We start from the raw sequence: 14,137 nt of genomic DNA, 5'->3' as shown, positions 1-14,137 counted from the left end.
CAAGCCATGTTTGTGGGTCTTCAGCCCACAAACTCCAAGCTGGGATATTAAACCGGAGCCCATGGAGCTGTCCACGGCTGGGCTCCAGGCAGTTCTGGCAAAACTGGCTGCTTGCCTGGGACTGTGAAGTTTCACTGAGAAGACAGGGCACAGACATAGAGAGCTCTCCCAGATTCTCATCAGGGCCCATGACCCAAATATCTCACGCATCACTATCCTGAACTGATCTCGCCTCCATGTATCATGAACCAGCCCTAGGCCTGACTCCCAGAACCGGCTTCAGCACACTGTTGCCTCAAATGTGCCAGCTGACTCATCTCTCTCAGGCCACTGCTTCCCAACTGTGCATGGAGGCCACGGGAAGAGGACTTTGCTGTGTCGGGATACTCAGGGTTTCTGCTCATACCCAAGAGGGTGGAGATGCTGGGCAGGGAGCACAGAGGAGGGGAGGGCTGCTATGGGTGTAGGCAGTCATGGGGAGAGGGAGTATGATAGATTATCAGAGTGTGAGAAAGAGGGATGGTCCCCTGCCCCCTCTCATGTTCCAGGAAGTCTATTTGTCACCAACTAGAAAGGACAGAATGGCTTGGCATCCTTCCCCTCTATACAAAGTGTGGATTCAGCTCACAGCCCCCTTCACACATCATTGCAGGAGACAGCAGGGAGCTGCCAAGGTCTCTGTAAGAACAAGTTTCAGGGGTCCTCCTGTTTCTCTCTTTGAGTGCAGAGGCTCAGGGGGGCTCAGCATTGAGTCCAGATGTGCCTAGACAAAAAAGGGCTAGTGAGAGGGGCGTTCACTCCTGCCTGGTCCCTGGGAGCCCTGCTCCGGGGGCCGTGGGAAGTGAGAAGTGAATCAAAGATGCCATTTGGGAGGTTGTCGCCAGCACGGTACTGGAGTCACCAAACTCCCCAGTGTTGGTCTTAGCAGTGGTGGGAAAGCTGGGAGCGAGAGAGTGTCCTAGAGGCTGGAGGGTCATCCAGGAGCAGACACTGGGGTGGGCTTGAAGCCCCTGGGAGGAGCAGCACAGAGCAGTAGAGAAGTTGGGGGGGGCGTGGTAAGTAGCCTGTCCTGCTTTTGATCTCAGTGTTGTTGAAGCAGCACCAGGCTGTCCGCACAGTATTTTAACAGTTTCCACACTGTTGGGGGTTGATCTCTTCCTCACCAGTAATCCTCCTCCTGTATTTCCCACCTCCACTTCCCTTCTGCCCAGATCAGCAGCTGGGAGATGGAGCTTAGCTGGATCCCAGGGTTATTCTGTACCTTCCTGATCCTTGTTCCTGCAGGAGGTTCCTTCAGTCCCTCCCCTCCACAAGACCCTGGTGCATCTCTGGTGTCCTAACCTTTGTGGGACAATGGCTTCCCCAGCAACAAGTTGAAGACCATCATATTCCAATGGGCTGGTTCCTGAGATGATCCTAGAAAAGCAAACTCTGCCTTTGCCCTAAAGCTCAAACAACCATCTGCCCAGGGACTGAGCAAGTCTCCACCAGTTTCCCCTGAGAGCCAGAGGAAGGACTAACACAGGGCAGCGGAAGTGGGGAGGCCTAGGTTACCCTGATGATGAGGCTGTTGGGAGACGCCAGGTGAGTTTTCCTCACTGGTGTTTAAGCAGCAGCACTCAGCTCTCTATCTGGCCTTGAGAGGAGCACTTCCCCAGTGCCGGGCAGACCAGGGCCCTCAAGGAGAGAGGAGGGCTCCTCATTATCTTCTGTGCAGATCCTGGTGGGAAAGTGTGAAAAGGGAGCTCCTGAGGCTGGGCCGAGGCTGGGCCAAGCCTGAGCCACCTTGTTCTCACCAGGTGGTCGAAACACAGGCTTCCAGACACTGGGTCTGTAGGGTCCCTTCCTGTCTCTCAGATCTTCTCCTTGACTTCTGTCTCAGCATGAAAGTGACCACATTATCCCAAGAGAAAAGAATCCCTCTCCATTGAGGGGGAGGAAAGCTCGAATGCTAAAGCACCCTTGAAGATGACTCTGTGTGCTGGGTGAGGAAATGGATTTGTGTCCCACACCTGGGTTGAATCCCAACCCCAACGCCTATTAGCTTCTTGACCTTAGAAGGATTGCCTGTCTGTTCATGGTCTCTAGTTCCTCATCTGTACAGTGGACATAATGGTACTATTTACTTCAGATGGTTGATATAAAAGTAAATAAAATAATTGGGATGAAATATTAAAATAAATTAAATAACACATGTAGCGCTTAGCACAATTTCCAGCAGAAAGCAAATGTTTCTACTTTCTTACTGTCTATCAGTTCAGTTCAGTTCAGTCACTCAGTTGTGTCCAACTCTTTGCAACCCCATGAATTGCAGCACGCCAGGCCTCCCTGTCCATCACCAACTCCCGGAGTTCACTCAGACTCATGTCCATCAGGTCAGTGATACCATCCAGCCGTCTCATCCTCTGTCGTCCCCTTCTCCGCCTGCCCCCAATCCCTCCCAGCATCAGAGTCTTTTCCAATGAGTCAACTCTTCGCATGAGGTGGCCAAAGTACTGGAGTTTCAGCTTCAGCATCATTCCTTCCAAAGAAATCCCAGGGCCAATCTCCTTCAGAATGGACTGGCTGGATCTCCTTGCAGTCCAAGGGACTCTCAAGAGTCTTCTCCAACACCACAGTTCAAAAGCATCAATTCTTCGGCGCTCAGCTTTCTTCACAGTCCAACTCTCACATCCATACATGACCACTGGGAAAACCATAGCCTTGACTAGATGGACCTTAGTCGGCAAAGTAATGTCTCTGCTTTTGAATATGCTATCTAGGTTGGTCATAACTTTTCTTCCAAGGAGTAAGTGTCTTTTAATTTCATGGCTGCAATCACCATCTGCAGTGATTTTGGAGCCCCAAAAAATAAAGTCTGACACTATTTCCACTGTTTCCCCATCTATTTGCCATGAAATGATGGGACTGGATACCATGATCTTCGTTTTCTGAATGTTGAGCTTTAAGCCAACTTTTTCACTCTCCACTTTCACTTTCATCATAGGAGTGACTAAAAATGGCTAGGAATTCCAACACTCTGGTAATAAAATAGAAATGCTACTTTGTAGGCTGCATCTTGCCACCTGACCGTGCAGGTGACCTGCCTGAGTCTCACAAGCCCACCTCCCAAGCCCTACTCCCTGGAGGTCCCAGTTGGTAGTCAGCTCAGTCCTGCCTGGGTGTTAACCTGCCACTCACTGCAGAGCTAGTGGTAGTGGTGCTAAGACATAATCCTTCCCTCCAATAGATGAGTGTTTCGTTTATATAATCCTGGTGGGGGATTTTTGGTGTTTGGGGGTTTGTTTGTTTTTTCTTGGCTTCACCATGTGATATGTGGAACTTCCCTGACCAGGGATCAAACCCCTGCCTCCTGCAATGGAAATGCAGAGTCTTAACCACTAGACCACTAGGGAAGTCCGAATGCGTATTTCTTTTAAAAGGAGGACCCTTGAATGCATCAAGACCTAAAGAATGAAGCTATAGAGAAGAATGAGAGGCAGGACTCCACTTGTCCCCAAGGGAGCTGCCCCTCCCAGGTCCCCCAGCTGCACCTCTGCTTATGCCCCACCCCCACTCCAGCCCCTTCTCCAGAAAGAACACCAGCGGAAGGGATATCAGAGGCCCCTCGCAGATGTCACTTCATCTCAACCATTTCCAGCCACCCATTTCACACATGGGCACCCTGAGCCTCTGAGATATTGCTGAGATCTGCCTGTGGTCACAAGACGAGTCACATGGCAGACCCAGAACTTGCATCAGCACTTTCAGGTTCCACAGCCTCCCGTGAGCCCCACTTCTGCCCACTCCACCCTCTTCTGCCTGATCTCCGCTCCCCACACGGAGCTTTCGGGATGCTGCTCTGCCCCCTGAAAGGCCCTCCAGCCCATTCTAGTGTCTATATTACTAACAGCTTAGAAGCGTGTCAGAGACCACCTGATGGTAACTTCCTTCCTTTTTAAGATGAAGAAACTGAGTTCAGTGACTCGTCAAGGCCACATGACTAAGGAGTGCCAGGACCATCTCTGCCACCCAGCCACCCTACCCCTGCCACATGGGAGTTCAGAGCCAGAAATGTCCCCAGAAAGACCAAACAGCAGGGGCTTAATAAATAGCCCCACCCCAAAAGCTGTTACCCACAATGACGAAAAATAAGAAATAAATAGGAGCAGTGTCCTTCCCAAGCTGCTAAATCTTCCACTGCCAAGATTCCCCCAGGCTGCAAGGCCTCAAACTGACTGCTCCTTCTACTCATTTGTCTGTGGGTGGTCAGGAAAGGGGCTAATGGCTTGCGTCCAGAGTCAAGATAATCCAACCCTTGCTCCATCAGACCCTCAGTAACCACAGGCTGGTAATTGTCCCACCGTGGTGTGGGCTGGCTTCTCCCCTTGGTCCTGCCAGGTGCACACCTCTCCACGGTGGCAAGTGGCAAGTCACAAGTGACAACGAGGTAGCAGAGGCTCCTGCCACACCCCCTTGTCTCAAAGCCTTAGCATGGCAACGTGTTTATGCACCATAAGGCCAAGAGAGATCACTGAAGAGAAGGCAGCCAAAAACAGGGCACTCCCCTGGAGCCCAGAGGGGTTTCTCTAATCCCAAACACACCTTTGCAGTTAGCAGAGTGTGAGTGGAGACATGCAAATGTTAACCTGTTGATGGGAGTGATTTCAACTGCAGGACCATCTCCTGCTTCCTTCAGGGACAGAGAGTTGGGGCACTATGTGTCCTTTCCACTTGCCCAGAACGTTCTTCCAGCTCCACGAGGTGTAGAACAAAAGGAAATCAACTGTGCTGACAACAGGAGAAATTAAAGCTGACACCAAAAGGGACTAATCCACAGCCTCATTGCATACAGAGCAGAGAGGAGGCGAGTAGGAAGGTATAGGTTGTTGGATCCTGAAAGCTAAACCGGGGAACTTCCCCCGCCCTTGACACACCCCTCTCACCTTCCAAATAGTTGAGGTTAATTAGGGACCTATAACTTAGAGGATGGGGCAAGAACCGCCTCACCTCAATCCTTGTCTCATGCACACCCTGCCATGATCAATCCAGGGTCAAGGACTGAACTTCAGTGTCTTCTTAACTGAACAAAGGTGTTCTCCAGATCACCTGTCAGATCAGCTCAGACCAAGACCAAACTTTTATACTTTTTAAACAGTTGGTCAAAATATTTTGAAAGTTGACTCTAAAACTTAGGGAAGAAAAAGAAAGGAAAATGAATATGGAGTCTTTGGGAAGGTGATGGGGAAACAAGGAATGAGTCTCAAGGTTGGAAGTGGTTCCAACCAGGGTTTGACTCTTCTGAAGCATGCCTGCCTGGAGAAAGGCCAGCCAACTCAAGTATGTCCAGTGGGAGGTTAACTCATCATCACAGGACAGCCCCTACCACCATCAGACAACTGGACCTCAATGAATGTCCTTCAGAGTGACTTTTATCACTTCTAAGTAAGAACAGCCCTGATCTTCTACTCTGCAACAGTGGTGCGGTCCATCTTCAGTGAGAGTGACCTTCACACACACACCTTCAGTCACCTTTGATTAAGTCTCTTCTCTGCCCCTGTTCTTGCCCCTGAGCTCTTCGGTTAGTCATTTGGACTTTCCAAATGCTCATGACTGAACTCAATACCCAAGTTCAGTCACTCAGAAGTGTCCAGCTCTTTGTGAACCCATGAACTGCGGCACCCAGGCTTCCCTGTCCATCATCAACACCCAGAGCTTGCTCAAACTCATGCCCATCTAGTTGGTGATGCCATCCAACCACCTCACCATCTGTCATCCCCTTCTCCTCCTGCCTTCAATCTTTCCCAGCATCAGGGTCTTTTCTAAAGGGAGAGAACTTCCTCCCACCAGAGATCTCTGTACCAAAAAGGGTTTAGCTACTTCTTTATGTCTTTACAACCAACAGAATAAAAACAAGAAAAAAATCTTTCTATTATTTTTATTCTGTTATTATTCCCGAGAAGCTTTCTGAAACACTCAAATTACATACTCTTCACTCCCGCTGCCCCTGGGAGCTGCTGCTTTGGGGTAAGCAACACAGGCTCCAGCACAGTGTGTAAAGGAGCCTTCGTACCAGCAGAGGACACTCCAGACTGTCAGGACAGAACGAACAGAGCCTATTGACAAATTGGAAACAGGGCGTGAGCACCAGGGAAGGATGGGATAACTCTAGGTGAACCTGGGAAGGTCACAAGTTAACTGAGATGGCGCCATTTCTCTGATAATGGGCTGGCAGGGAGTGCCGCGTTCCCTGCAGCAGATATGGGAGGGGCAAGCACAGTGACACATAGCATCCCAGGGCAGCTTCTGCATCCATCCTTCCAAGCAACAACCAAAAACTGCTAGCACCACCCAAATGTCTCTCGGGCATCTTTACTCTCCTTTCAAGGAAGCAACTTTATGGACCTCTTCTCTGACCTCCAACTGTAGTCTAACCTGTCAGCCATGCCCTCTTCACAAGGACAGGGGCTTGGAGTGTCCCCTTCATCCCTTGGTGGTAGTGGTGTAATCACTAAGTCATGTCCAACTCTTGCGACCCTATAGACTGTAGCTCTCCAGGCTCCTCCGTCCATGGGATTCTCCAGGCAAGAGTACTGGAGTAGGTTGCCATTTCCTTCTCCAGGGCATCTTCTTGACCCAGGAGTTGAACCCAGGCCTCCTGCACTGCAGGCAGATTCTTTACCGACTGAGCTACAAGGGAAGCCCTGCCCAAATCCCATCCATATTTCTACGGTCCTCTCATCTTGTAGCTTCCTAGGGGACCTTCCACTCACACTTGACTCTTCTTCCTAGAATGTGCTTGTCATGGTTTCCACAACACCATGCTCTCTGGCTTCTCCCATACACAGTGACCGCTCCTTTACACTCTTCTCTGATTTCTCCTTACTCTGGTCCTTAAGCAGAGTGGTCCTGGGATTCTGTTCTTGAATCTTCTCTCTCACTCTCAAGAGAATAAACTTCTTTAATATCAAATGAAATAGAAATTAATTAAAAAAAAAACAGTTACATGATCCAAGTGTCCATAGAAGATATTCTGAGATGGAAATAAGGCCTTTCCACAATCCCTCCTCCTCGACACACAGAGAGAGAAAGAGAGGGAGAGAGAGTACAGTTGAAAATATGTGCCTCATATTCTCCCCTGGATGCTCTAAAAACATACAAGCAATAAATGCTGGAGAGGGTGTGGAGAAAAGGGAACCCTCTTACACTGTTGGTGGGAATGCAAACTAGTACAGCCACTATGGAGAACAGTGTGGAGATTTCTTTAAAAAACTGGAAATAGAACTGCCTTATGACCCAGCAATCCCACTTCTGGGCATACACACCAAGGAAACTAGAATTGAAAGAGATACGTGTACCCCAGTGTTCATCGCAGCACTGTTTATAGTAGCAGGACATGGAAGCAACCTAGATGTCCATCAGCAGATGAATGGATAAGAAAGCTGTGGTACATATACACAATGGAGTATTACTCAGCCATTAAAAAAAAATACATTTGAATCAGTTCTAATGAGGTGGGTGAAACTGGAGCCGATTATATAGAGTGAAGTGAGCCAGAAAGAAAAACACCAATACAGTATACTAACACATATACATGGAATTTAGAAAGATGGTAATGATAACCCTGTATGCGAGACAGCAAAAGAGACCAGAGGTACAGAACAGACTTTTTGACTCTGTGGGAGAGGGCGAGGACGGGATGATTTGGGAGAATGGCATTGAAACATGTGTAATATCATATAAGAAACGAATCGCCAGTCTAGGTTCGATGCAGGATACAGGATGCTTGGGGCTGGTGCACTGGGATAACCCAGAGGGATGGTATGGGGAGGGAGGTGGGAGGAGGATTCAGGAGTGGGAACTTAAGTACACCCGTGGCAGATTCATATTGATGTATGGCAAAACCAATACAGTATTGTAAGGTTAAAAAATAATAGTAATAATAAAATAATTTTAAAATGAATAAAAAATAAATAAAATTACAAAAATAAAAACATTCCCATTCCCAGAATGCCCTAAAGTATTAGCATAGGGATCTTTTGGAAATCTGTGGAGACAGTTTTTTGCTTGTCACTGTGATATGGGCGGGGGGGCGGAGGGCGGGCATTTAGTGATTTGATGAGTATGGCCCAGCACGATCCTATGCTGGACCTCCTGAATAGCTTCTGAATGCTCTACCTTTTATATGGTTCAGTTCAGAACCCAACCCATGTCACATATACACAGTGGCTATGCTCAGTTTGCAGATCCACTGAGTTGGTGAGGAATGCTGCTACTGCGTGAATCAAGAGAAGTCTGTATTTTCCTCTCATTAGGAAACTTACGGGAGTTTTCATAATAACTTCTTTGGAACACTGTGTCGTCAATGGTATTTAGATTGTGCATGCAGCACACCTGCACTGTAGCTGGTTGAACACATGGTGATTCTACCCATCAGTACAAACATCTTACGCTTCCTTACATTTCCTAACAGAGCCCTGCCTGAGAATATACAAAGTGAAGTATATAGGGTATTACTACCAGGCTTTTTTTTTCTCAATTTGTGTCTCCTTTATATTGCAGTTAAAACGTTGTGTTGATTTGTTTTAATTGTGTACAATTGTAAGATGTACCTTCTAAGCTTTTCTTAGCACAGTAAAAGGGTGCTATTTTATTTTTGTTATAAAAACAGAGGGCGATGAGACTGATACCGTTAGAATAGCTGGTCTAAACAAAGAATATTCTTTTTCAAAATAAACTTTCAGCAATGTCACAAAGTTCCTGTTAAGATTTCCATGCATGTTTTTGATAGAACAGGGCATAGAACTATGAGACTTCCCCTTAGTTCCTCCAAGGGACCAACAGAAGATCCCCATTTCAGTTAAGAGTGTTCTGGAAAGTTATGGTTTCTAAAATTTAATGCAAAACCATGGGTTCTGGTTCAAGGCCACCTTTTGGAATTCTCTGTTCCAAGCCCTAATGAACAGTCCCCTGTGAAGGCTAGTGGAGACCCTCCCCCATGGAAGGAGTAAGGGAGGCAGAATTGAGCTAAGCTGAACTAGGATCTGAGAGGCAAAGGCTGTAGGAATTGTTGCTGGATTCTATTGTTTTCCCAGGGGTGTTAGACAGTTGTCTTAGGCCTAGGAGTGTTGTGTGAGGAGGGAAAAAGGAGAAAAGTCCTTTCTTCTCTAGAGTTAGATGACTCTCAGAACTCTATTGGAGAGGTGGCTGTATAACAGCCACACAGTTATGCAAAGAAACTTGGTGGAAGGAAGTCTCCATCCACTGACCTAAATCCTGCAACATTGTCACCATTCAAGGAAGAATAATAGCCCAAGGGAAACCCCAAGGCTCCATCAGCCAATGGGCAGAGGGAAGGACTCTGTTCTTCCACCTGAAACACCAGGAGCCATGATACGTGTATCCAGACCCAGGGAGAGGAGGTGTGTGCAGATATCTCTAGGTAAGGGCAAAATGCTGAAACTCGGTCATAAGATGTGGCATATGAACAGATTCCACAGGACATATGAGAAAGGAGGATAAATACATATGTACATGCTTGCTTGTGTGTGCATGGTACGCAAGGAACTATGGTTGCCACATAGAAAAGGATCTTGGTGATGGAAGATAGAAGACTTTTTATCACACAGTTGTGTTAGGGGGTTTCCCTCCTGAATATTGTTACTTGAATTAGCTGCAAGCATCAAATCCACACTGGACCTACCCAGGGATGAAATAAGGAGTCTAAGATTTTGAGACGTTATCACTAAGACCAGGGGACCTCAGTATCTTGGCTGAATAACTCCTGAGGAATTGTGACTGGTTTTGTGGTCTTTAAGTTTTCTCCATTTTAGCCCATTTCTCCCATGTGATTTTGGCTTTCCTCCTGGAAGTTCTCTGTAGTTCTCGCTCTATTCCTTCTTCTGAGTTATCTGATGGTGTACTCTTTCAAATTTTGATGACTTCAGTTTATACCCCTAGTCCCAATAATTACATGGATAGAGTGGAGACACCTCAAAAGAAGTAACTCAGCATTTCTCCCCACCTGCTGTCTTGCTGTATTCTCTGTTATTATCCAAACCAGGAACATGGAACCACCCTCTACTCCTCCCTTTGCCTCACCCACCTCCCCAACCCATATCCAATCCATCACCAAGCCCTGATGATTCAATTCCTAACCACCTCTGGAATGCAGATCCTCATCCTCATTTCTGGCCACTCTGCCACCTCTAAGGATTTGAGCTGAGATGCAAGCCTTCATTGTCTTTTGCCTGCGCCTTTGGAATAATCCTCTAACAAGTCTTCCTACCTTCAACATGGGCCCCTCCAATTGAGGCTGTGGAGAAGGAAATGGCAACCCACTCCAGTATTCTTGCCTGGAGAATTTCATGGATAGAGGAGTCTGAAGGCTATAATCGATGGGTTTGCAAAGAATCGGACACAACTGAGCAACTATCACTCACACTCATTCAATCTGGTCTGAGCGATCCCTCTAAAACACCAACCTAACCATGTCACTCAATCATTAAATCCCTTTATTGTCTCTTCCTTATCTGTCACAGCTTCTCCCCCAAAAAATATCTTTAAAAAATGACACTTCCACAAGTAGATCATCCATTGGCAAATCAAATTTCTTAGGGTAAACTCATGAAATCAACCTTGAATATTCATTGGAAGGACTGATGCTGAACCTGAAGCTCCAATATTTTGGCCACCTGATGTGAAGAGACCAATCATTGGAAAAGACCCTGATGCTCGGAAAGATTGAGGACAGAAGGAAAAGAGGACAACAGAGGACGATTTGGGTGGCTGACATCACTGACTCAATGGACATGTTTGAGCAAACTCCAGGAGATAGTGAAGGTCTCAGGAAGCCTGGCGTGCTGCAGCCCACGGGGTCACAAAGAGTCTGACACAATTTAGCAACTGAACAACAAAAATACTCAAGTACATGACAAATTGTGGTTCATGCTCAATTCTTACAAGTAGCATAATGTAACCCTTTTCCTCCCTTAGTAGATTGTAATAAGCCAGTAGATCCCAAAACCCCGTCTGAGAACTTCTGACCCCACCATCTAGATCCTAGACTCTGTTGAATGAGTACAAGGCCTTTCTTGACTGAATCTAACTCTTCACCTTCATTCACTGTCAGTAATCTTATGATCCTTCAGATGTTCAATTATTTAATTTGTTCAATTGAATAATTGAATAATTCATCTGTTCAATTATTTCGTGCAATTTCACTCTTTCTTGTCTTTGTCTTTGTTTGTACTCCTTCTGCCTGGAGTGTCCTCTACCTTAAATGTCATTGTCTGTCTTGACCTTCCTTGTCTGCCTGAAAAACTCCTATTTACCCTCTGAAACCCTGCCAGGCATCACTTGTTATCACTCTCACTTCTGTATATACCATTTCCATACCTGGTGTGTGTTTCTATCATTGCATGGGTTGCGTGCATCATAATGACACGTTGGCATACATCTTATCACCCAAGCCGTTGAGGGCAAGAACCATGTCTCACTCATCAGAGTATTTCCAGTGTTTGACTTGTCCCTGACATACAGTATGTGTGCAGGAACTACCTGTTGAACTGATCAGAATCTAGATTTTTCCTTTGTTGTCCTTCTAGTACTAATGCATTTGAGGGCTTGATCACACTCATTTTAGTTCTTTCAGTTCAGTTCAGCTCATTTGCTCAGTCATGTTCGACTCTTTGCAGCCCTATGGACTGCAGCATGCCTTTCTTCCCTGTCCATTACCAGCTCCTGGAGCTTGCTCAAACTCAGGTCCATCAGGTCGGTGATGCCATCAAACCATCTCATCTAGTTCTTTATTATATACTAACACAGAGATTTCCTATAGTCCTGTGATCTTACAAGTTTTGATAAGTTTCACTATAAATTGTAGTGGTTTCTGTTTCATGTCTGACCTTACTAAGAAAACCTAGGTTCGAAAGAAACAAGCAAGGGTATTCCCAATACTGACGTATGACTAAAGAAACTTGTAACTTAGAAAGAGATTAGGAAGTGTGTGCCAGAGTGCCAGGATACATCACTATTCATTCAACAGTGTCCCCAGAACTGTATCTGGTAATTTCAGAGGTCTGTTCTCCCGTGGAGGAGAGGAAGCCAGCTCCCTCAAGGCCTTCCAACTCCCATTGTTCTAAATCCACAAGTACCAAGCTACCCCTTGTGACTAATTTAGTTTCCCGGCATCTTGATAACAGGGTGGGATGACTCTGGTATTTCAGCCACTGAAAATACAGGTTTCCCACAAGCTAATACACAGATATCTTGGTTCATGTCTCCCTCTCTTATATGTTGGCCTCAGAAGTAGATTCAGCTTGGGTTCACCAACAAAACCAATGTTTTGTCCCTACAAGCGATCACCGTGTCACAGTGACCTTGTCAAGATACTTCTCCCCTTGGTGGCCCTGACAACCAACCATGTTCTCCTACTCATTCGTCACTCCCTTTTAATTTCATTTAAACACTGTTTGACAAGCTCACAGTTCACAAAGCATTTCTACATTGCATATCTTATCCTCCTGATGTCTAGAGGCAAATGTCCTCACCCCCACTTCATCTACAAGACTCCCGAGGCTCAGAATGATCAAGTGACTTGTCCAGGGATCCACCTGTCCAGTAAGCTGTGGATTATCTCCCTTTGTCTGCCCCATAAATACCACAGTGGATTAAACCCGGTTCTCTGAATCAAAGTTCTTTGTTCTTTCTGTCCATCATAAAGCCTTCCTGATTCTCACATCAGTCAGACAGGAAGCAGCTCTGATGAAGAGGTGATCAGGAAGAAGGGATAGATTCACTGACGATACTTAAATGATACGCATGTTGATCTATGCCCTCTTTAGTCCCTTCAGCCCTTGCTAACACTGGAGCTAGAAACATTTTTCCTAATAGGAACCTAAGAAAGTTGATCCTCAGAAAACTGACAGAATTTTTCATGGTTTCTTTTTTTTTCAGCTTTTGCTAGGAAGCTGATATTCTTTAGAACAAACATCTGCGGAGTTATGTGGAGGCCAATAAGCAAGGTTACAACAACCAGATAATCACCATCATCACCATCACCACCATTATCATTAAAACTCACTGAGGGCTTATTACATGCTAAGCCATGTTCATTCATCATCTCATTCAGTTCTCACAGTAATTTCCATGAGGAAGGCATTATTACCTCCATTTTAGAGATAATAAAACTGAGGTGTAGCAAGGTCTATAAGTTACACATTATCACAGAGTTCGTTAATGGTGGTGGTTCACACCCAAGAATACCTGATTCCAAACATTCGTGTTTCTGGCCACTATGCTATCCCATTGTATTACTTTAGCAGTGTGGGCTATATATCCACAAGCGAACTTCTTACATTAAGCAGAACTTTGAATGGTGGCCTAAAAGAGAGAGGAAATGAACGTCTAGCTCTCCATTCTCACTCTTGGTTCTTGAACTCCCTATACCTAAGTCTGTACTCTGACTATAGCAGCTGTGGACCCCATGTTACTCACACTCCTCTCACTGTAGCCAAGCGGGACTCTAGTGGGGGGGGGGGGCCTTCCCATGACAGAACCCTCCCCTAGGTCCTCAGCCTGCCTCTTGTTTGCAGAAAACCTTTAGCCTCTTCCTAGGCTAGCCTGCTAGCCCTTCCCCAGGTTCTAAAAATCAGTTTAATTAGAGAAGTGAGAAAACGCAGAAACAAAGAAAACAGTCCAGCAAGAGAAAATAAGACTAGTTCATCCATTAAATAAAGTCAAGGACCTTTAGTTCCTCCTCAAAGACTGTAGATAATACTCCAAGTCGTAGACTTTGAACTGTTCTACAAATACTGAAATCCCCACCAAGTGGAAGTTTGACTATGTGCTGACCACAAGCATGGCGATCCCACATCAGTTGGAACCAGAAGGTTAATGATGTTGTCTCCCGATCACGTCACCACCAACCAATCAGAAGAACGTCCACAAGCTGATCACATGCCCTGCAACCCTCTCCCTCAAACTGTCTTTAAGAACCTTTCCCTGAGAACGCAAACCAGGGCTCTGTGACAACCTAAGGGGTGGGAAGAGGTAGGAGGGAGATTTAAGAGGGAGGGGACATATGTATACGTATGGTTGATACATGTTGATGTATGGCAGAAACCAAAACAACATTGTAAAGCAATTATCCTTCAAT

Source organism: Capra hircus, chromosome 5 (genome assembly GCF_001704415.2).
Source record: "Capra hircus breed San Clemente chromosome 5, ASM170441v1, whole genome shotgun sequence".
Taxonomy (NCBI): domain Eukaryota; kingdom Metazoa; phylum Chordata; class Mammalia; order Artiodactyla; family Bovidae; genus Capra; species Capra hircus.
This window is presented reverse-complemented; position numbering follows the sequence as displayed.